At 33.3% G+C, this 26,341-nt stretch overlaps 1 non-coding gene across 1 annotated transcript; it reads right to left on the reverse strand.

Moving 5' to 3' along the window:
* Positions 1–10,409: 10,409 nt before the first annotated feature.
* TRNAA-AGC (transfer RNA alanine (anticodon AGC)) lies at positions 10,410–10,482 on the reverse strand. The gene has a single exon. It is a non-coding gene; the product is annotated as a tRNA-Ala (tRNA).
* Between the last annotated feature and the right edge of the window lie 15,859 nt (positions 10,483–26,341).

Genomic DNA, 26,341 nt, shown 5'->3' on the forward strand with positions numbered 1-26,341 from the left:
AAATTCTCAGAAACACTTCCAACAAGTTCAAAACAACCCAATCAGGTCGTTACACACATACTGCTTGATATTGCCAACCCCGCCTCCACCCCCTCTACCGTCAAATCACTATCAACACGCATACTTCGTCCTAGACATAAGAATTGATAAGCACCCACTTGTATCTTGACTTCCGGACCAAACAGACACGCGAAAGCGTTCAGTTTGAGACGAAATTCAGGACATAAGGCCTCTGAAGATGGACAGTGAGATCTGTCCGAAACGTCAGAAATTAAAAAGTCCTTTTAAGGACTACTTTACGCGGGTAAACCGAGAACATTATTCTAAATATATAAATATATATAATAAATAATAATGGACAGCATTCTTATTCGTTTGAAAATGGAGATGAACAAATTATATTCTGCGGTGTTAATTTGTGCATTTAGTTTTTTTTTGTTATATGACTACCGTTTTAAAAAATACAATAAGGTCACCCGACCAAATTATAGTTGAAAACCCTAACTTTAAAAAATGTACACATTTGTTACTGAATTTTGATATGGCCACTAAAAATTTAGCATTAAGTTATATCGTTAAAAGCGATATTTTAAGAAACTAACAAATAAGAAAAATCTACATTGGCTGCACCAATGGCTGCAAAATTGACTATGTCAAGCTGTAGGTTCTATACCCTTTGCGACCCGTGAACATATTATTGTAAATTTATAAAATGGCCTTCCGGCTAAAAAGATAATCCATCACTGGCCCGATAGAAGAGAGTTGTGCTTAATTTTTCCAGAGTTTTGGTGTATTTCATCAGATATATAACGGAACAAATCTATAAAAATCTTCGATAGAACACCATAAATAGCACCAAAAGAAACCCACAAAGATCATATACTACTTTAGAAACTTAAGCAATATACTAAGTAAAAATGATCTGTGTAAAGTCTACTATGCTCTTTGCCTATCACGAAAACCCAAAAAGTAATAATAAAAATATTTTAGTACCGAAAAAAGTATTTCTGAAAAAACTTTAATGAATTCAGTATTATAAATCTAAAAGTCAACTGAACATCCCAAAATTGAATACATCTTTTGTCCAGAAAAACAATATTTTTCATGCTACACAATTATATAATATCCTTACAAATGAAATTAAAAACACCATGCAGACAAAAAAGTTTAAAAACGACATCAAAATATGACTAACAAAACATGAAGACGAGGAAATCATTAAAATTATGAAGTATCATCAACACACAGTCAACAAACATGAAAATTTTGTATTTTGTGTAAATCAAAATGTACGAAGATGAGGAAAACATGGTGTAACACCCATACAATAACCTACAGTCCGCCCGTAACATGAATACCTAGTGAGGAGGACTGTTAAAAAACTACTTATTTTGTATTTTTAAAATAGTTCTTAAAAATATTTTAAAAAAACATGCAAGTAATTAAATTGTCCTGTCTGGGCTCTTGTTCTTTCAAATTGGACTAGGATAACACACTTCTCTGAGTGATTGCTTTTAAAACTCCCACGGCAACGGCACGGCGACGGCAACGGCACGGCGACAGCAACGGCACGGCGATGGCAACGGCAGCTCGACGGCAACGGCACGGCGACGGCAACGGCACGGGGACAGCAACGGCACGGCGACGGCAACGGTACGGCGACGGCAACGGCACGGCGACGGCAACGGCACGGTGACGGCAACGGCACGGCGACGGTAACGGCACGACGACGGCAACGGTGTTTCATTTCATTACGAATGATTGAGGGTCATTATGATAATGATTGCATTTTTCCTTTGGGGGAAGCAGACACATGTACATTATGTACATCGTTTTTCTCGCTGGCATTTAGTGTGTAAAAAAAGTCTTTATCATTATTATGATAAATAACGCACGTTTTATGTATTGTCGTGCCGTTGCCGTGCCGCAATCGCGGAAATTATAACAAAAATAAGAACAGTGCGTGGGTACGTAAAACAGATTGGTTTTAGAGAAATAAATAAATTTTCTTAAACATAAAGTTCTTACTAAAAAAACGTGATGAAAATTTTATTCAATTGATAAACGACCGTATATATGAAAAGCTTACTAATTTAAACATAAAATAGAAACTGACATAAAATTGTTCATGGAAAGATACACACCATATATACATTGCTTAATTGCATGAAGCAGTCACAGGGGGTTGTTTATCGGTTGTATAAACATAAAATAATAAAAAAAATTCATCGAATTTTTGAATTTTTCCATGGTATTTTAAATGCTCTGTCGTTATTTTTATTAGAAAATTAATGAATTTAAACGTTTACCGCTTTTATACAATATTTAACAAGAACACGGAACTGAATTGGTTTTTCTTTGGAAGGCTGTGTATTTTGATAACATTTTATATGGTATGATATCTTATTCAATCTTACTTTTAAAAAAAATCTGTAGGAATATCAAATTCTGTTTGATAAGTATTATGGATAACTAAATTAATTTAATATAAAAGCCACAGAAGATATAAATAATCTAAAAATATGGTTTGACGATAACCTTCTATCGTTAAATAGTGAAAAAACATATGTCATCCCCTTTGAAATAATTACCAACAGTATACTTCCAAATCTTCAAATAATCCTACATGATCATTCTCTCACACAAAACGACGCTAACCTTTGTCGACAAACATGCTCATTTCTGAAAACAGCGGATAAAAATACATATCTAGTCAGAATCATTGATAAAAATTTAAAATAGAAAGATCACATGCATATATAATAAAAAAATAGGAAATTAATTTATATATTCTTACAAATCAGAAATTTCTTATCAATGAAAAATCTATTCTCAATATATTATGCATTAGTACAGTCTGTTCTGAAATATTCCATTATCAGTTGGGGAGCAGCTTTCAAAACTAGCCTGACCCACATAGAAATTATAATTATAGAAGATTGTTCAAAACGTCTTAATAAAAATAATACTAAAAAAACCTCCAGACTTCCCCATTGAACGCGTATTCGAAGAATTCAAAGTTCCTACATAAACACTTATTTATGAAAAATTCCATTATTCAAATTATAAAAGAAAAAGATAAATACTCATTCATAATTGAAAATCTAACCAGACTTAAATATTTGCATGCCCTAAACTACGCACTTCTTTTGCCCAGCATCATTTTACCCACCAAGGAAAACATTTCTTTAATAAATTACCAGAAGAAATTATAAGCATTAATGATAAAAAAACAAATATTAAACTACATTTAAAATATTTTAGGGAAATCGTTAACAAAAAAACTGATTCCTCTAGTTTCACTTGAAAATCTCACAAATTATCCTACCATACTCTATTTATCCTCCATAATATTTTCTTCCTTCCAAATACAATAATTTGTATCAATTTTAATTTTGTAATTATTTATACTTTGTATCCTAGTTGTATTAACTAACTAACTAACTAACTAACCATCACGCCGTTTCACCGCAGGGGTAGGCAGAGAGGACGGACCGCCAAACAACTCGGTCCTGGCACACACTCCTTGCCTCATTCACATTCATACATCGTCTCATACATCTAGTTGTATTATTTTTTCGCAAATGTACACTCCTCTTCCATCCACAAGCAAATGCTTTTAGTGGAAGTGTAGTATAAATTAAAACAGTATGACTTGTAAACATTGTATATTTATTGTAAAGAACACAAATAATAAGCAAATACAAATACAAAAATAAATAAATATGTAGTTCAATTTTGCCTAATCAAGGTTAGTGCCGTTTAAAAAAATATATGATTTTTCTCTTCATAAATGTTAGAAGTCAAAATTTACTTTCGTCTGAAGAACTTTATGACCCAAATGAAATAAAGTTATTTACTTGTCAATCTTAACATGCTACCGGCAAAAGTATTACTTTGATGGGAGAATTTCGAGAAGCTGGCTCCCTTATTGTTCTGTGGAAGCCTTATTAAGGCAATATAATGCTGGTATCACATGTTCAAACGAACGAACTAAACATCTCTTCAATCAAATATACTTTTTACACCTCAATTGTGTGCTGTTTGAGAAAAAATCAAATTGTGATCCTAATTGCGTGCAATGAAAATACATCTTTACAAATTTTATTATGTAATGGCAGGTAATATACTATTATACACGTGAAACTGAGGGCAACGACTTAAGTCGTCAGCCACAACAGACATAAAAGTTGTCATTCTAAGATAGTTTTTGTTTCCGACTGGAATTATTATACACAGTACCACTTTGGTAAACGATAACTATTCAGAATCGAAAGGTTGTTTGAAATGGCCTTAGTCATATAGTTTAGTGTCAGCTACTTCCCAACCATAAATAAAGTAAATAAATTAACTTCAAACTACAACGCAATGAATTATGGTAAAAAATATATTTTAACATCTCTTTTGTACTTACATACCTCCCTAGAGAAAAACATTATTTTTTTCTCTGAAAAAATACCGAGGTGTTATTTGTTTCGGCAGCAAAAATAATTTTCAAAGAAAAGCCGGCTTTAAAGGGCTCCACAATCAAAACATTTTAAAGTAAGTTCCCTTTGAATGCTCCTTGCCGCCCTACCAACAAATAAGACTTATTTTTTGAAAGACGAATCTCCCATTTCAAATAAGGACTGTTGTTTGTTTGTAAGGTTAGCGCTGTGTGTTATTGATAAGGTATTGATTTAAAACTGCCGAGAGGTAAGTACATTCGCAGAAGTCTGGTGTACTTTTGAATGGAAGTGATTGTTGTGACTTAAGCCACTCCTTTCACGAGCCTAGCCTAAGGAATTAAGGAAAATTAAGCATTAAGATTTGAACCTAAAAAGGTGTGAAAAAAGTGGGGTTATCATTATTATTAAAGAAATAAATTATTTTCCCCTTTTTGGGTCCTGGTATTAGCTCAAAAGCACATAATTGGCGTTAAAAAAATCACAATAAGTACCCACGTCTTATTAAGAGGAACGGCTGCGTGGCCTGTTTCATACAAAACATAAATTTGGATTTGAACAGATTTTTTTTGATTTATTTTATTTTATTTGGTTTTATGCCCAGCTGGGTTTTTATGTGGGTTGTAAGACCAGAATATACATAGTGAGCTATCGAAAACAAGTCCGGTTGAAGAGGTCAAAAGGTCTCCCTCAATAAGTCTCTCCCAATCTGAACCACCACGCAGGGCAAACGCATCCGCCGCCTAGACCTAGACCAACCTCAGTCAAGGAACCCTGGCATCCCTGCTAAGTCACTTAACGTAGTAAAGAACTTGGGGTGACCTATGGCAGGGTTGTTGGTTATCTAATATATGGTTTTCGGCGGTATCCACACCCGCCTCCCAAATTGCATTATGCATAACTATAGAATTACGATTTTTTTGGTAAACTAATGTTTGAGACAAGATTTTTTGTGCATAGCACAAAGGGTAACAATTATTTTATAAGCAATAATTATTAGCCTGAAACAACTGAGCTATGGCGGCTTATCTCTTATCCGCGAAATAATTCAATATATGCTTGTGTTTCATTCAACAATTACTGCTTGTTACATTTTTTCACCTGAAACAACCAACTTTATTTTATATGAGAAAGGCATTGTAAGTGCTAATGGTCAGAGCTGTCGACCGGAAATCGAAAGGACACGGGTTCAAGTCCCGTTGGCGTCATGTATCTTTTATCAGGAGATTTTTTCAATGTGGATGAGTATTTCAGGCTAATAATTATTGCTTATAAAATAATTATATCATTATGGATAATTTGACCAGTCGGTGGCTGAGTTGACATCGTGTTTGGGTCCCACCCAGGCATAGTGTGTTCAATTCCTCGGCTGGCTAAGTCCTCCATCACATCACAGGCTACATTCTCCGATTATTGTGGTGGTAGTAGGGATTTTCAAATATTTTCAGGTTATTCGTAACCCGGGAAGGTTTGTTTTCTTAAAAAAAGACATACTAACAAAACTCGAATGGAACTTTCACAGAACATGAAAATTATCTACGAAATTTGACGAATTGTTCAAATTTTTGTGAAACAACTGGCCCTTAGCGTATCTACACGTAAGCAGTCGCAATAATATTCACAGTTTTTGTACTTTTTATTAAGAGCAGTTTGGAAGCGACCTTCAGTATTGACAGGGCTATCAAGGCTAGCCGTGTTTGGTGACCAGATCTGGAAAGCTAGGTACTTCCCTTACTTTTAACTTTCTCCTTTTCTTAACCACTTCCTTCAATTTTTTCCGGAATGTGGGGAGGTTTGTGCAATCACACAAATTCCATAAAACGTATAAATCAATAATACAATAATATTAAAATAGTGTAACAATAGGAACAATACAATAATAAGAACTAACAATTTTTTTTTTTTTTTTTTTTAAAGACGTTACTCATCAATAAAATGTTTTATTTGTATGTCATAATTTGACTTCGTAAGATAAGAATCCTTTTCGTGACTCATGTTAAATCTTGTTTATATGTAACAACATATAAAGTTATCTAGTTCTGTTGATTTACTTGTCAAATGACAAATGAAGCCCCTAGCCCATATTGACCTAGCTACTCTAGTTAGGTGAACACCGAAATAATGCCACAAAAATAAAATAAAGAATGCGAACAAAAATAAATACATAAACAGAATTGTGTAAATGTTTCACGAAATATTATTAAAGTAATATTGTTTTCAACAAATTGATATTCTATTAACGGCAGTTAGCTGTTTTAGGACAGTGGGTTAAAAGCTTCCGGGAAAGAAAAAGGTTTCTAAAATTTCAAGTCGAAGATGTCACGATGATTGACGCAGCTTTGATGATTTGGTTTGGATTCTTCTACGTTATCAAGTAGATAACATTTAAGTTTAGTATTGGTATTTCTTAATCCCCCTCACTAACTTAAAACGATCCAGAAAGGGGTGAGGGTTGGTATTTCAGTAGTTTTAGTAATTTATGTGTGGTAGAACCATGTATGATTGTGTGAGAAATGTGGCGATCCTCAAATAATGTAAGTCTGATGTAAGCGTAATGAGTAAGATCAAAAAAGGGACGCTTAGTGGGCAAGTAGAACGAATTAGCGAGAAAAGGAGTGTAAGGAGAATATATAACGCAAATGCGAATGGTAGCAGAAGTCGAGGACGCCCGAGGAAGACATGGCTTGATCAAGTGAATCAGATACTTGAGTCGGGCCATGTCAAGAGTCAGAATAATAGAAGAGTATGTATGAATGTGAATGAGGCAAGAAGTGTGTGCCAAGACCGAGTTGTTTGGCGGTCTGTCCTCTCTGCCTACCGCTGCGGGGAAAAGACGTGATAGTTAGTTAGTTTGTTAGTTAAGTAGTTAAGTACTAATACAATCTGGATAGAATAGGAACTCTGTCAATTCATTCGTTTAAGGCCTGCAGTCCTATTTTTAACAGGAAAACGAGTAATTTGAGGTTTTAATTAAATTAACAGTATTTCTTATAGGTATGTTTTCTCCGCGTGTTGATCGCCATTATTCTAAAAAATATGATATTTAAAAAAAAACGATAAAATTGATTGAAATGTCCTCTGCAAGATGGGGGAAGGCAACAGACTTTTTACAAAGGGAAAACTTTAAACGCCTCGGGGAAAACCATTTTGTGCATTTTCGTAATCAATCTTCGGGATATTATGAAGCCTCGCAATCCTCGTTCTAGACTTGTACGCTTTCCAGGCAATTTCCGCACAGCCGCTCCGGGAAGCATAAGGCTACACGGTACCTTTTACCTCGCTACTAAAACTTCAATTAAAACAAAGACTTCTTGGAAAATTCTTAGATCGCCATTTTTGTGAAATTATCCATAAGGTCATTGTGATCTCAGGAGGTCAAAGCCTAGCTAAACATAAATAATATAAAAATCACTAATTTAATATTGTAACGTTTTTACTGGATTTTTTATTAAAAAAATGTATTACGTAGGTAATAAATTGATTTAATTAGTAACACGATAAATACAATTTGTTCCGAAGTATGTGACTATCGGTATGAACCAATGAAGTTACAATATATTATAAAGACTGTTGATGGGCTGTAGAAATCTCAAAGAAATAGAAATAATCATTGTATTATTTCTATAGCGCCGTTTTCGTGAGAAAATAACCTCAATACTCTGATTCAATTAAGTTTATGTCACGTCCGCCGTGACAGGGATCCACGCGCTTCCCAAATTACTTATTGCTATCGATTATAATAAATAATAAATAGAAATTACAGAAAATGCAATGCTGACTAGAGTACAGGACTGGGCGCGAAACTACCAAATTACGTCACTGCTGTCGCTAAGTTAACTTCGCTGTTTAAAATAGTCTAATCACTCACCTTTTCTTTAGATGTTTGCGATAAAACAAGATACAGATTAGCAGTAACAATGAGTATCAACCATAGCCACTATTTGAAAACTGTCATTGCTCTATTCAGGCACGGCGCTGACTTGATCACTTGACACCTCAACAAAGTCCGTCAGGCGATATATATATATGACACCATATATATATATATGATCTCATATATATATCGCCTGAACATGCACAAAGTTTGAATTGATAATTTACTGTAAACATAATATTGTTTCTTAATTGCCACTTTTTATCTTAATTGTGTGAGAAAATAACATGTCTAGATGTATTGTAGCGTCATTAGTATAAACTTTAACAATTTTTGAACTTCACCAATCAGGATATCTACCACGGTCGATCGATAAAACCCTATATCAATAGAATACTGTTGAAATCCGTCATCTATGGTGAGTTAGCAAGTTTGCAAGCACGGTCAGAATATGATTCTAACAGTTTGTAGACAATTTTGATTTTTACGTAGCCGTTAGATGTTTAGGAATGTTAATCCATAAACAGATCCGCCAGAGTCACTATCGTATAATGATTTATTATTTATTTCCTGTCAATATCGGTTTCGGCTATCAACAGCGCAACCGTGCTAGGATATCGGTATAAAATCATCGGGAGTTCATTCGATAACAAGTTACCAATTAAATCCAGTTTAACTCCCAGATCCCGATAAAATTAAACATATGTTTCTACATATAAAAACATAATCAATAATTCAATAATGAACCGTGAAATAGCATTTGATGATAAGTTGCCAAGCCAACTAACTAATCATCACGTCGTAGGCAGAGAGGTCGGATCGCCAAATAACTCGGTCTTGGAACACCCTCCTTGCCTCTTCCATTATTCTGACTCTTGGCTTGTCTGATTGACTTTATCGAGTCATGTCCTCTACAATCTACATGCCCAAATAATCTGAGCGTCCCTTTCTTTATTTCATACTTATTACGCCTACAGCATTCTTAGCGGATCTCCATATTTCTCATACGATCATACATGGTTTTACCAGAGATCTCCGTAGCATTCCGTATGGTACCAATGCACAATTTTCAAATATGGAGGTACGCGCTCATAAATCATAAAAAACCAAGTAGGTACCTACCTACAATGTACTTACAAAATGTCACATGTCTTGGAATTTTCAAATAGGCAATGTATACTTATCTTATCTCGAGTTTCAAAAAGCAATAACATAATTCGGCATAATTAAATTAATTGGCTAATATTAATTTGACATCTAGTACCTATCCGTAACAATCAGGTCAATCAAATAAGTACATACACACTCGAAGGTCATCTATGTATATATATTAATCGGGGACCATGGAACAACAAAGTCTACATCGATGTTGAGGACATAATATGTACTTAAACTTCACGGTAAGAAAATAAAAAAATTTCTACAGAAAATCAAATTTTTTTTTTAACAAAGTAAAAGAATGGCGGGTACGTTCATTAAAACATGTACCTATGTAATTTTTTCTTTGACCACAAAAAAATCAAACTTTAAAGCCTGACCCACATAGAAATTATAATTATAGAAGATTGTTCAAAACGTCTTAATAAAAATAATACTAAAAAAACCTCCAGACTTCCCCATTGAACGCGTATTCGAAGAATTCAAAGTTCCTACATAAACACTTATTTATGAAAATCCATTTTTTTTTTAACAAAGTAAAAGAATGGCGGGTACGTTCATTAAAACATGTACCTATGTAATTTTTTCTTTGACCACAAAAAAAATCAAACTTTAAAGCCTGACCCACATAGAAATTATAATTATAGAAGATTGTTCAAAACGTCTTAATAAAAATAATACTAAAAAAACCTCCAGACTTCCCCATTGAACGCGTATTCGAAGAATTCAAAGTTCCTACATAAACACTTATTTATGAAAATCAATTTTTTTTTTTAACAAAGTAAAAGAATGGCGGGTACGTTCATTAAAACATGTACCTATGTAATTTTTTCTTTGACCACAAAAAAAATCAAATTTTAAAATAAAAAAGCTAAAGGAGATAAAATTTAAATCTTTATGTACTTTAAAAAGAAAAAAAGCAAAAAGAAGATTGGAGGCGCCGGGTATCGATCCCGGTACCTCTCACATGCTAAGCGAGCGCTCTACCATCTGAGCTACGCCCCCAGTTCTCACATACGGCATTTTAGTGAAAGTAATTCGGGTCTAACAAAGTATAAATGGTGATTTATATTTCTGTCGCTGTATTTCAAGAAAATAATAAATTATGATTTGTGAGGTGTGCAATTACTAATTACAGCTTGATTTTTTTCCTTTATGATACTTACTGTATACGCTATTCATAATGTGATATTATCAATGAAGTGATACATGATATATGTAAAATTAAAAAATAAGTGCATTAAAAATATATTTATTTAAATACAATAGGTATATCATCTATTTTTTTTCTTCAGTTATTCAATTATCGTTAGTATAATACATACTAGCGCAGACCCACGAAAACCACGAAATCTAACATTCCTTGTCAAAATGAACACTAAGAAATTTAAACAAAAGAAATACCCATTTCAAATGTAAAATTGACATATTGTACTAATAAAAAAACGTATAGAAGGTAGGTACCTACATTATCCAATTTTGAAAATAACACCTCAGCAAAAAATTCAGTTCATTGAACATGAAATTAGTATGTTTGAAAAATCCAAAAAAATCTTATTTCTTCTGGAGTATACTGTTAACAATGTTTACATCATTATTTTGACTAATCGAATTGGTCTCATATTCAAGAGATACTAGGCGCAGCAGAAATGCTAAGAATTACACACATTTTCTCAAATTATCGACTAGTGTACCCAATATCCAATAACCATTATTAAAACTAAAACGCTTTAAATTGTTAACCCACTTATAATATAAAAACACATTAATTTTACATTACCAACAATGGTTTTTAAAATTACAAAGCACTTGTCTGTTGAAAACACTTGCTCCAAGAGCACACGGTTTACATACCTGTGGTTACGTTTTATTCGCGTCTATTTCAAAAGTGTAATTTGGTGAAAAAAGATTTAACATTGTAATAATCTCTTTCATATACTTAAAAACCCATTTAAAAATCATAATAAACACTTTCGGTACAGACAGTACCCGATTACTGTGATTAAAGTACATACATTATTACTTACACAAGATATTGCGAAGTATCTGTGGCAAAAAACAATAATGTACATTTCCTATTGCGAATTTGTATAGTAGGTACCAACTACTATGTAGTGTATTTTGTTCTTTGAATACACAGGTATTATGTTCGCATTGAAATGAACATTGAACAACAAATCTGATTCAATGTTTCAAATGAAACTAACTGAATGAAGAAAATGTTCGACCTAGTTGCGCTATCTCTTGTTGGGACGACTAGTATCCAATTTCAAAGGTTTTTGTTTGTTTTCGTTTTGATTTATTGAGGATTGAATCATTTTCGCTAGGGACTTGAGTTAACACAGCTAACACCTAAGCCAAATCCTAATTGGGTAGTACTGACATTTATTCCGCACATTAAATTTTAAAATACGAGTACAATGTCATCTAATTTCAGAAAAATGCGTTAGTTATAGAATGAATTGTTACCAAAATCTAGATCGGAGTCGGGAAGGGGGTTAATTTTCACTTCCAAGATTCCATTTCATTCATTCATTCGTTTATTCATTAAATTAATGTATTAATTAAAAACGTTAGAGAGATTCAATGAAAAATCTGGTTCGTGGACAAAACATAGTATTTTATGAAATTGATATACTTACAAAACATATTAATATAAAATCTTTGTTAATTTTCCTATGGCTAGCTAATAAAAAAATCGAATTCAACCAGAATCTTGAAATCACTTATAAAGATAACCGCCAAAATATATGCGTTAAGAAAATCGAAAAGATAATGTTGATAGCTCTAAGTCGAAATATTATACAGTTAAATATGACCCAAGGGGATAGGTTTTGATTAGCTTAGTAATACAGCAAAGCTCCAGCAAGGCTGAGGTCCTGGGGTCAATTCCTAGATGACACCGAATTTTTTTAGTTTTTTTTTTGTTTCATATTTTCTTTTGAGAATTGTTAATATTATCTGGAACGATTGAATAAAAATTCTTCAGTAATTTAAAAGTCATGCTAAACTGTGTATCTAAATGATGGGTAGGTACTTTTGATATCATTGATTAAATGCCCGAAGCATGGAATAAAGAAAAACACAAGAAATGCGATATGGGCATATTTCTTGATTCAAAAATCAGGCCAGTCGGGCCTTAAATATCCAATGGAAAAACTGTGTTTCGTCATCACTATGCGATTCAAATGGGAACACGATAAGTCTTGAGCAGGACAGAGCTTCCTAAAACCGAAAGGTATTAAGTCAATGGCAAAAATAGATTCCATTTAATTACATATGTAAGGCATTTCTAGGGGGTATAATCTATTCAGACGTCCGAAGGAAGTGGGATTATGGCATCTCCAAATCCGGTTGTTGCTGAAGGGATTGTGATAGAAAGGATATGCAAAAGAGGGAGGTTGGATATTAATGGGCTATTCAGCGCTAGTCACAAAACACAAAAGCCATTTGAGGTTATGTTTCGATTATAATGGCATTCTTTCACCGGACATCGATGTCTGGTTTCGTAACATCGACAGATAATGAACAGGAAAATAATCAACCCTTAATGTCGGAGCCTCCGATAGAATAGGGGATTGGAGCTTCAATTCGATTGATTTCGCTTGGGGATAGAATTCGGTTCCAATGTAGGTATTGCTTCAGGGATCTCGTATCTAATAGCCTTAGGGTTGAACAGTAAAGTAATACTTGCTCTAGTTACGTAAAACTATATTTTATTTATCTTATATCGTGATGCCAAAAACATAATACCTATGTAGAAGCGGAGGTTGGTTTTATTGTTGTGAATCTGAGCTCAATACGGCCAAGATATGTTATATCTTTGAATTATTGCCCCTTTCCGTTCGAAAAACTAAATATAAATAATATTTGTTCATATGAAGCAGATACTTTGTGATGTGACATTATAATTTAAAATAATAATACGTATTATCACAAAAATTGTTCTGATGTACGAATTTGTTAAATTATTTCTATTTTAATAAAGTTATTTATTAATGTTATACATTTCTTTTCCCCGTATGAAAATAACCTATTATTTGCTCGATGTTTTGTTTGAACATTTGTTTTGTGACAACAACACATTTTCAATTGGGAGGCGGAGGTGGGTATTGTCGCCCCGGAACCTTCAATCGGATAACCAACACCTCTGCCGTAGGTCATCCCAAGTGGTTCGCTACGTTTGGTTATTTAGTAGGGGTGTCCAGGTTCATAGGATGAGGTTTCTTCGGGTCTTGGCAGCGGATGCGTTTGTCCAACAACTCTTGAAGGGATGAATCATATATCTGATACTCCTTGTCACACTGAACCCCAGATTCCTACTTACCTTTTTCCTTCTCAGAACTTCCTCTACTTCTTTTCCTTAAAAAGACCCTCCACACAGCATCCCCCAGATGATAAAAATATTTTCCTCAGGGCCTCCAGTGTGGAGTCAACGTAAAAAACTGTATAATTTAAATAAACGTTGTATTTATTTGTAAAAGACATCACCAAAGTTATGGATTGGAAAGGACGAACAAACAAATGACCTTTTTTTACACAAATCTTATATTCTACAATAGCAGATGGGTTTTTGAGTTCATAGAGATTTATCGACACTAATAATTCATATAAATAATCGTTGAAGGTATTTTGTTGCTTCATTATTACCTACAATACAATCGAAAGTGTCATAATTTTTTTAAACTGCTTTGGAAGTATCACTTTACATAAATTTTAGTTAAGAGCAAGGAAGTAATGATAATTGGACTCAAGTTTTATGATATTTTTTACGATTTGTGTTTTTTTGACGATAACAAAAATTGCGCTGCACAAATTAGAAAAAGTAGTAATATTATAAAATACTGTTATTTAGAAAGGCCGTCTGTAGTCATTTTTGTCTTTTCTTCACAATAATAATGCTATATGTGTTTTATCAAGAAAACCGAATATCCAAAAAATATTATATAATCACAATGGACAAAACACAGTTAATAATAATTACAAATAAATCTTATTGGTACATCGCTTTATTTGTAATAAGATAAGTAATTCATTTTTGCCATAATTGTATTTTTAGATTAGTGTTTTCATTTAGAGCCAAAGAAAATTAGAGAACGAAGCTCCAAAAAATACAAATTAATCATCCCTTACTTCTGCTGTATTAGAAGGGGTGTTTGTGCTCCCAGAGGAGAGAGGGTGGGATTGTTTTGACCCAGGCTTCTGGCTGGGAGAGTGTGGGGGGAACATGGGGGTGTATACGGGGCGGTAAGAGCTTCGAGGGGGTTGGGAGAATTCGTGGGGAGTGGGGACTTGTTATGGAATCTTAATAAGGTGAACGCTGTAATAATTATGATGAAACGGCGCAGTAAGCGGAGTTTCAAAAGCTTCATTATCGTGATTTGTATTTCCCTGGGACTAACTAGAAGCACTTTGTCATGCTGTGTGTTCGAATAAAAATGTATTTTAGGTTATGAAAAGAAATGAAAATATGAAATAATTACATAATAAGTCAAGCTTGTTGTCATCAGTAGGCAGAAGGTCATGTTAATATTTTGATAACGTAAAGATTATTTTCACATTCGATTTTTTTTTTTAAATTACTTATATTAGAGTTTTTGTGGGATTAGATTAGAAAGATTAAATTTAGTCCGCCATGATAGTAGTCCCTTAAATGGGTGTATAAATCAATAAACTACATCGAATGAAGCACGGTTTAATAATTTTAAAAAATGTTTTAGAACCTAGTTACCCAAATCTCACACTAAATAGTAAATAATATTGGCGCAGCCGGGAAGAAAGGTTATGCCATTTTTTATTGCTCCAAAATTGTGGGTATGAGCACCGTTCATAATTTTAATATTATTTTTATATCACATTATGCTTGAAACTTTTTGAACGTAGTCGTAGAAGCAATTCGGCATTTTATAGATCTCCGCGTAGTGCAAATATATTTAGATTTAAATAGATTAATTCATTTCATTAATCAAGAGCGCTACTAGGTCTTAGGGTTGGGATCTAAATAATTTAACTGTCAAAACCAATATGAATCATTCCTTCTTTTGAAGAATTTGTACATTTATTTATTTATGACACGTCCAATCTACAAAATAAGTAACACGAAATTAAAAGGAAAGTGTAAAGATGGTAAATGGATTAAGCGAAGACAAAAGACAGAAATAAACATCAGAAAATAGAAGTGGCAAGTTTAGTCACGTCCAGACCAAGCTAGAAGTCATAAAAATTATGTTTCTATACTTGCTTTGTAACAGACAAAAGTCATTTAGATTTATACCAACAAAATGTGTCTAGTTTTGACCAGTCTACTAGTCTACACATTCTGGCAATGGTGAATAGTATCCGTATTAAGTTGTTTTGACTTTGATAGAATGACAAATAGAATGATTAAATTAGCTTGGTTTACAAGCTCTAGCTCCTTTATAATGATGGGAAAATGATTTTAGGGGTAATAATAACACGTTATGTTTGGTTTGAGGAAGAGCATTATTTTGAGAGTCTATGGGAGGGGATGTTGAAAGGGATGAGTTGTAGTAAAGTAAGTAATTCAGTAGTACAAATAAAATTTATTCCTGCGGTCTTCTAAAGGTGAAAGGTTTACATACATAATATGGTTATTACGGATAAAGTTATGACGAACATACATAAATATGATGTGTTCAATTCCTCGGCTGGCTAAGTCCTCCATCACAACACAAGCAACATTTTCAGCTTACTGTGGTGGTAGTAAGAGATTTTCAAATATTGTCAGGTTATTCGTAACCCGGGAATGATCGTCTTTCTTTAAAAAAAAAATAAAATAAAAAATAAAAAATGATTATTACGGATAAAGTTATGACGAACATACACATAATGTGATTATTACGGTTAAAGTTGTGACGAACGACATGTTCGTCTTTTATTCAATTTGTATACTAATATAAGAAATTATTATAAAGGGAGAGGAAAAAAATCCTACCAGAGAATTACATTAACCACAAAGGGAGCTTGAAGAAATCAAATGCATGTTATATAATTATATCAAACCTTATCTTCCAAGCAGAGCCCATTATTAGTTTTGATAAGATCTCTACACTTCTGATATTGCGTATCCGAATCAGTGACGCCCCTTCTCAACCCTATAAACCTAACCTGTATTCCTTCATATAATACCAGGGTTCATTATAATATTGTAAAATATACCAGGATCTGGCCACTGAGATATAATGTATCTTTGGCCTAGCAAAATATGCAATTATATTGGACCCGTTTCCATTTAAATGAAAATTGGTATTGCTCTAATCACAGTTTCGCCGACCCATCGCGGTATGTTAAAATTTCCCTGTCGGAAAGATCGAACACATTACCTTTTTATCCAAAAACCTTCATTTATTTATTTAAAATTTTTCTAAAGTGAATGGTAGAAGAAGTTGGGGACACCCGAGGAAGACATGGCGCGATCGATTGAATAAGATACTTGAGTCGGGCCATGTAAAAGTCAGATTAACAGAAGAGTAGATATTTATGAGACGATGTTTGAACGTGAGTTAAGCAGTGATTGTGCCAAGACAGATCTCAGTGATAGTCTATCCTTTCTGTCTTTTGGTGCTGGTTATTTAGTTATTCACAAAACTGCAATTGATTGTCCATTCACTTGATCGTCTGGGATCCGGGGCGCCTGTTTAATGCAACCAAACCTTAGATACGCCACCGTCTAGAATTATTGACCCTGAAACTAAAGGTTCAATTTAGGATTATTTTCTTTTGAAATTGACTCCGATTAAGTTTTATATTCGCTCTTACCAACAGTGACGTGCATAGATCACATTTTAGAAGTTATTTAATTTTTATTCACAAGTAAAAAAGTGTTAATAAAAATAAATAAAATCAATTGTAAAAATACCAATGATTTTTTTAAACTTTATTAGTAAGAGGCGTAAGAGCTAATGTTGTGATATGATGTAAGGTGATGGAGGGGAGTGGTAAATAACAGAATGAAGTTCGATAGTACCTGGTAATTTAGATTCGTAGATAAAACCATTTCAAGCATTGCCCCTCTCTCTCTCGAGAAAATTTGAATAGTACCCACAAAGAAGATGTGCTAGTAGTAATAAAGAATTAATACAAAAAGAAGATATGTCGATTATTTCAAACTTTGCCTAGCTATTAACCCAATACTCAGAAGGTGAAATGGAATCTAGAATCTTGATGAAATTTTTGAACTCTGTTACTGGCTTCAGTTCCTATTTTCATTTCATTTCTGGAAAAGAACATGTTTTTGTCGTAAATACAAATAAATAAAAACATAAAATAACCATTTTATGGTTTTAAAATCCTCCGCACATCACTGCCAAATATTACAATAACACAGGGCATTAGAAATTTTTCTACTTCTTTCATGCTTTATTATTTTTGGGGATTACGGAAGACCGATCGTTTGGAAGGAATTAATTTCCTTGGCAGACTTCCTCTTCCTCCCATCTGCGCTAATGAGTAAATCCATAATCTTCGCAAAGCCGATCTTTCAGACTGAGAATCCATTTTCCCAACGGTACGCTCCTTTTTCACTCACCCCACCCATCCTACCTACTCTTGCTTGGTGGAGAAAGCGGCTTAAGTTGTTTTATAACAAATTCGTATTTGCACGGAGAAAACTTACTGATATAAAATACTGTTAATTTACAATAAATTTGATCAAATTATTCGTTTTCCCGTTAAAAACGGGACAGCAAGCTTTTAACAAATGAATTGACAGAGTTCCTAAAAAATTATCAGTTAATAGCGAATGTTTTATGAAGACAGCGGAACACGTGTTCATAGAAATACTGTTATTGATACTTTCGCATTAACGCACAGTAACAAAAATTGGCATGTTTTATGATGCATTTTTATTTCACAATAAGAAGTGATCGATGAAGGTAAATAACTGGCTTAGTTAAACTCTTCAATAAAGATAAAGTAATGTTGATACTTATTAACGCTTTGTTGCAATGCATTAGGCTTACAAAAAAACATACCTCGTTAAAATCACTGTTACGCTGTTTAGTTGTAACCTTAGAGTAGTGTCTGTCATACTTTTTTACTTCACGGCACACTGGTGAACGGCATTTGTTCCGCGGCACACCAAATAAAAATGCCTCAAAAATCAAATGTACTTTTTTAATATGGATGAAGGAAATCACAGTGTAACTTTTTTAATATTGGGGTCACTCACTCACACTCGCTCACACTCACAATGCTGCATCACTGCATACCAGCGCCAATTTTCCCTAGATTCTTTCGCGTCCACCACTATGTACGAACGTGACAAATATCTATTTAAATATCCGTGTAGATGTAGAATTTACTTAAAATTGATTAAATTTTGAATGAATGGGAATTATTTAAAATGAATAGTTTTGAGGTTTCTTTTTTCGCGGTTCACCTGAGACTTCTTGCGGCACACAATTTGGCACACTGCCTTAGTGTGCCTAATTGTACTTAATTGTACTTAATTGTACACTAACAAAAAGGATAACAATAACAATAACAATAACAATAACAATAACAATAACAATAACAATAACAATAACAATAACAATAACAATAACAATAACAGTAACAGTAACAATAACAATCAATAATACTCATAATTTGACATTTTGTAATACGTCGTACACCAAATAAAGAACCTTTAAAACTCAATCTAAAAGGCCGCCCCTTTGAGAACACCTGAAAAGGATACAAAATATTATTACAAATACATTCAGTATACCTACGAGTTTGACAATTGAAAGCTCAAAGTAACATTTTATTTCACTTTACAAATTTCTCCGATCTGTTTTACAACCTCCATTGAAAAAATGTTAAAAAAGACCTGATCTACGCAGGCTCTTAGAAACTCCCTCCCCGACGATAATGTGAAACGACATAAAAGATAACTGGTCTTGATAAGGGTTGTTTCTTTTTACCGGTTAAGTTTTAAAAGTAAACGACAGACTCCCTTCATAATGTTTTAATTTAAAAAATATCAAAAAACTCAAGATAACGAGGAATATGGTCGATGAATTACCTAACTTAGAACTTCTTTGTGAGATCTATATTTTTTAAATATTTGGGTAAGAAGATGGAACTAATCGAAGAAAATACAAGCCGTATATATTTATACGTAAAAATATACACGTTTAGAATATTACTTACGCAAACCCGTGTAAAATCAAGGGTTATTTTTTGTCGTTTCTTGGACCATAAAAAATAACTGGTTATTCTGACAATAAATAGATAGTTACGCTATTTACATCACCTGTAAATAGATAATAATTTGGATTATTTATGCTTTGTATAAATTGGCATCGTTGGAAAATAATTATTTAAAATCATTTTTAGCAATATAATTTTTTTACCTTTTGTACCTACTTATGTTTTTTATTATTTATTCTAAATAACCTTAAACAAATTTATATTTAACCTTTGCACTTTATTATTTAGGCTAGAATTTTAATTGAATCCAGGACCCCTTAATTTCCGGGAAAGTACTCTGACCACTGAGCTAATCCGACCATATCAACTTCAGCGTCATTTTTATCTGTTTCATACTTCGATTGAGAGCTGCCAACAAAAAATGTAGCCCCGCGTGTAAGACATAATATATTCTAGGAATATGGGTGTACGGATGAAATAGCTTAATGAATGGGCTGCTAAAGTGTGTCCACTGGACCTAGTTCAGTGAAACCACGAGCGTTATCTCAGTACGTAAGCGCAAGCCGAGCCACGAATTACAGGAAAGGTAGGAAATAATCGCAAGCGGCACGATTCGCCGCTTGTGGTTGCTTCGTTCCTTTTCCAAAATTCGTTTCTCTATTACATTATATAAGTATCTCTAAACACTGTTTTCAGTAAATGTTTTTTTTTCACATTTCGAATAAAGAATTATGGTACCTACTTTATCGCTCTTCTGACACGATACCTAAGAAGTATAAGTAGTTCCAATTTTTAATTAAAAGTTGATTAAATGCATTCCATAGTGATTCCATACCATAAAAGCTACGCCAATTTATACATTTAAAATGGATTATAAGAATGAGTTTAAGTAAAATAAAATTTTATTGTATGTTTGAAAGATATAAGAAGTAATTTGTTCTTTAATGTTTAAAAAAAAGATTTTTAAGATAAGCTTGAATTTTTTTTTAGATAAGTATACAATATAAAATTTAATTCTCAGTTTCTTACTTAACCACAACATTAAAAAGTCATTTCACATCATCCTTTTACCATTACCCTTTTTTCCATAGTCATCTTTTCCATTAAAGCTTCGATCGCTTATTATTAAATAAATTATTCCACGATCTATCAGATCTTTGATCCTCCTCTTCATCTCATAATGACTTCGCCCTTATCCCTTGTTCCCCGTGCTCTCTCCAACCTATAATCAATATCCGGCGAAGGTAATCGAATCAGATACGATTGAGATTAACCTGCAGGCAAAATATACATGGAAACTTCGATGGAAAGGGAACAAACTGTAAATTAGAAGTACTTTTGCAATATTGAGGCTAGTGCTTTTGGGTGTTTTTCTTCGATTATCGGTACGTTCCTATGTTGGGATAATAATTATTGGATTTTTGCATGAAGAAGAATAATTTAATTAGATTTTAAATGAGGAAGTTTCGTAGTTCATTTATTTATACTGGGTTTTTACAGATGTTCTCACGTGAGAACGACCAAGTTACAAAAACTCAGTTAACACACAGATCGGTACAATAAAAAACTACTCTTATTATATATTAAACTACCTATTATTTTGCATAAATCTACCTAAATAAAGATTCAAAAACAGAAAAAAATACGTATAAAAATAACTAAATAAAAGTGCACTACAATAATACAATGAGAGGTAGGAGACCAAGAAGACAAAAACAGAGACACAGAATAATATACATAATAAAAAATGCACAGCAAAATATCAGGTTTAAACTAAAAACACACCTTTTATGAATCTCATACCCTTAAATTAAAAATTCCTGCCTGAGATTAGCATTCGTATACTGCCTATAATACATCCGGGTGAGGTGTGGTCAAGATGCGACCGCCCACCAGCTGCGTGTCACGCCTAAGGTTCGAGGGGACCCTTTGACCTCTCCAACTGGTTTCTCTTGACCCATAGCCTTGAACCAAAGCCGGAAGGATAGATTCATACGTCCGTCACTCCTGAACCCACTGATCCCTAGATTCCTCATACCCTTTTCATTGCCAGAACTTTCTCTCCTTCCTTTCCTTAAAAATAAACGAAGACCCTTCACACAGCATCCCGAAAGATAACACCCAAAGAAAATTATTTTATTGACGGCCTCCTGTGTGGTATAATAGAAAGCAATGTGCACTGTATTTGCCACAACTAAGGGGATAGCTGTGGTAATTTTATTGAGTGTTATTTCACACGCATATGAAATAAAATATACAGACAAGTAGTATATTTGCGGCACGTTCCAGAACGGTAGATACAGAATCGCTCCAGTGAAAAACTATTATTCAGTTACTAAAAGATGCTTGCAATGGCTTTAGCCGTGTTTAGTGACCAGACGTGAATAGTCAGATATTTTCCTACCTTCCTCTTACCAATATATCCTTATCCTCCACTCCCCACTCGCAGTATACCCCAATTGATAATGATTGATAAATTAATGTTGTTATAGTTTGTATATATCTGGTACTAGATTGCTACACCAAAAACTGAAAACCACATTAATTTAACTAATTATTATACTGAACGGTGTAACGGTATCACCTCTACATTCTTAAATGAACACATCACTACAATCTACACACTTTTCCTGATAATGGTCACTGTATGACCGAAACGTTGGCTAAAGAAGGAGAAAGCGCAACAAGGCATAGTAACCCAAAAAATAATTATGATAATATTTAAAGTTGATAACGACTTCAACAAACCAATGAACTATCAAAAGCATTATGGAATTGAAAATACTCTACCAGGAAGTAACAAGTTTTCTAATAAAAATAAACCAATCGTGTTTTAGTTCACCTGCTTTCGAAGAACTTTTATTATGAAGTCAGATTTATAAACCGTTTGATTAATTCCTTATTGTTATGTTGAACTGTAAGGAAACGCAATGAAGAAAACAATCGTTACGATAAGGAGAACAATACTAAAGCGTTTTATTTATTTTTACTATTGGAAGGTAACGATATACACATTGGATGTTGGACGGAAGGTAGATGCCCATTTTTAGAGCTTTATTTCATAAATGGAGAAATAAATAGTTTACCATCAATGAACAAACAAATGTTAAATCATTTGGATATCATGGTATGTTTTTGTCGGAGTGAAAAAAAATCATGCTCAATTCGGGGTTAGGTTTATTTTGGTTCGGTTCGGTTCAATGAAGGTGCATGATCACGTGTTCTAAAATATATATTACTGCTCCCAACAGTCTATTAGCCAGTGAGAGGACTGCATACCCAATCGGGGTATGTTGTGAGGCTAAACGAAACGGGGAGGGGAAGGAGACGGGGGAAAAGATGGTGGGGAAGTACCTGGCTAAACAGATCTGGTCACCAAACACGCCAAAGCCATTTCAAGCAATGTTTTAATTTTGAATGGTGATCTTATATAAGGGCTATATCTAGAGTATTTTCCACTCTGGAACGTTCCGCAAATATACTATATACTGGCAGTTAAAAACCCGCTGCGGGCGGCACTTAGTTGGGCTTCGCCCAGTTTAAGTGATACTAACAACAGTTACATTTAATAGGTAGATATTTTGCCAATGGGTACCTAGATATATAATAGTAAGAAATTCTGTAATAGTCAGAGCGCGAACAATGAGAAAGACACCTTTCACCCCAACATAAATCTCGTCAATGAGAAAAATGCTTCCTCTCCCATACTACTGAAATGATTTCATTTTTAAATAGCGAAATATATATATTTATTTCGTAAATAAGAAAATATCAACAGTATTATATATATACGTATATTGAGACATAAGACAAAATTATTGAAATAAAATTTACTTGCACACGCCGGGATTTGAACCCGCGACCTCCAGTTTGCAAATCGAGAGCCTTATCCCTCGAACACGAAGGCCGAAAAAAATGAGAGCTGACCTAAACCTCAATGTAATACTGACCAATTACTTGAGTAAAAATATCAGGCCTACATACATGGTTAGGTTAGATTAGTTTAGGTTAGGGTTTGAAATAATTTGCTGATCAATCTTGTTCTACTTGATGACCACAAGTTGCTACTCAACCGGCTATATTTACCGACAGAAACCTTTTTATAGCTGACCAAACCTAAATATGGGGCTGACCATTTTAATTATAGCCATATAAATTATTATTTTTTTGGTAAACTAATGTTTAAGACAAGATTTTTTATGCATAGCACAAAGGGTAACAATTATTTTACAAGCAATAATTATTCGCCTGAAACACTCATCCACATTGAAAAATCTCCTGGTAAAAGATACATGACGCCAACGGGACTCGAACCCGTGTCCCTTCGATTTCCGGTCGACAGCTCTGACCACTGAGCTATGGCGGCTTATCTCTTATCCGCGAAATAATTCAATATATACTAGTGTTTCATTCAACAATTACTGCTTGTTACTTTTTTTTTTTTTGTTTTCACCTGAAAACAACCACCTTTATTTTATATGAGAAAGGCATTGTGAGTGCTAACTCTCTCACTAGATGGCGTCGAGACAAATTGTCTACATTTTTTGGTGAAGAAACTTGAACTTGTCAAATATTAATTATTTTTATCAGGAGATTTTTCAATGTGGATGAGTGTTTCAGGCGAATAATTATTGCTTGTAAAATAATTGTTATAGCCATATAGGTATAGGGCTCCCTTTCAAATTGCAAGAGATTCAACTGCACTTTACCATACCAGTGGGACTATTGCATACCCAATCGGGATGTTTTGTAAGGTTGAGGGGAGTGTGAAGGGCAAGGGTGAACGGGTGAAAGTGATGTGATCTACAAGTATATATATATATACATATATATATATGTAGAATAATGTTCTCGGTTTACATATATGTTTATATATATGTTCTCTATAGACTAGTATAATAATTATAAAAATATTACGAATACCTACAATAACAGCATGACAAAATACACTATTCCAATGCAACACACATAAGCGCAATTACATTGCGAACTCCCCAATACAACGGTTTCATACTATGGGAAACCAATACTTAATTGATGTCGATATATTTAATATTAACTTTGCGAATTTTGTGGATTACGTAAAAGACTTATTTAAACACTATTCTTAAATGGAAGTTATATTTTTGTAAGCCATTCAAATCGCTGTATTTTTTAATTTATGTTCTTTTATTTTTAATATTTCTTTCTCATGTTTCAAAACTGTCATTAAAATTGTACCACCTACATGTAAAAGCCCTTGGGCGTTAAAAAAATAAATAAAATAAATAAATTAATAAAATAAAATAGACACAAAAACTAAAAGACCGATTTCACAGATAATTCAAAGATTGTTCTTATTAGTGCCAGGATTATTTAGAGGGTGTTTTGAATGGTTGAAGAAATCAGGGACGCCGGGGACTTAACGCATTAAAAAAAAACAAAAACAAAAAAAGTCGCATAGGCCTGAGGAAAACATGAGTAATCAATAATGTTATTTCATTCTTAAAAATGCATCAAGTACACCATTCACAACGTTAAAACTGTATTCCAAACCATTGATAACCCCAAGCAATGCCGGGTGCATGTCAACTAATATTTAATAAAAATGGGTCTGCAAAATGTGATCACTTATTATTATCGTATAAATATAGTCATTTTAATGAAAGTCGAATATTTAGCGTGCTTTGATAACTAATGATTAATGTAATGCTGTATTATTTCCAAGAATGTTTGAATAAGTATGCAGTAAAAATATCTTCAAACGAGTAAATAAAATTCCTTCGATGGTACAGCTGCGTGGATTATGTCCGTAAATAAATTAAAAGGAACGTGGAATAAATTGGTTGCAGCTGAACGAATGAAACCAACCCACCATTATGCAAAATCTATTTTGAAGTCAAGTTATATGCCCAGTAAAATTTATTTTTTTAGCTAGCTGTACCCTGCCATGCGTTGCTGTGGCTCAGTATGTGTGTGTAGATAAAGAAAAATATCTCGTGTTGCTTTTACATCCATGAGATGTTGGCGCTGTCTAAAAAAATATGTTTTTACCTGTAACGGGTGACATCTATATAATATGGGTATATAAGAACTCAAGCGTATTCGAATGCATCGTTGTGTCAAAAAATGTAGGTACTCGTACTTAATTATTTGTAAACGTAGTTAAACGTTGATTGACCCATTTTGGATAAGTTTGTGGTTATAGATATAGAGGGACCAGTTGAATGGTGAGTTATCACTTATCACACGTAAAAAATGAGAGTTGATAATTTAATAAAAAACTCATCTCTTTTAAACACAAGCGTCTGCTTCCATAAAAGAGTAACATCAAAAAATTCAAAAAAAAAAAATTGAAAACTATTTTTTATATATCATTATTGTTAGCAAATATTATTATACATTTTAAACTGTTTAATCATTAAATAATAAAAAAAAAATAATAAAAAAAAATTAAAATCTCTTTAGATTATTAGTAATCCGGTTAAAAACGGGATTTCAAGCCGTTTCTTGATAAACTTTCAGTAAATTCCTAATATATTTGAGCACGATTTCATGCAACTACATTTGCCTTAATAATATATAAAAACGTATTATAATATCATGATAACACATTCGTATCTTAAAAAAAGTTTTGCAGGAAACCTATCATTCGTTAAGGGCCTGCAATCCATCAGTACTATCCTGGAGAAAGAAAACCATTGATAAGCGAAACGTTCTAACGTTGGAA

Source organism: Hesperophylax consimilis, chromosome 16 (genome assembly GCF_061612785.1).
Source record: "Hesperophylax consimilis isolate HC1 chromosome 16, BYU_Hcon_1.0, whole genome shotgun sequence".
NCBI classification, from domain to species: Eukaryota; Metazoa; Arthropoda; class Insecta; order Trichoptera; family Limnephilidae; genus Hesperophylax; species Hesperophylax consimilis.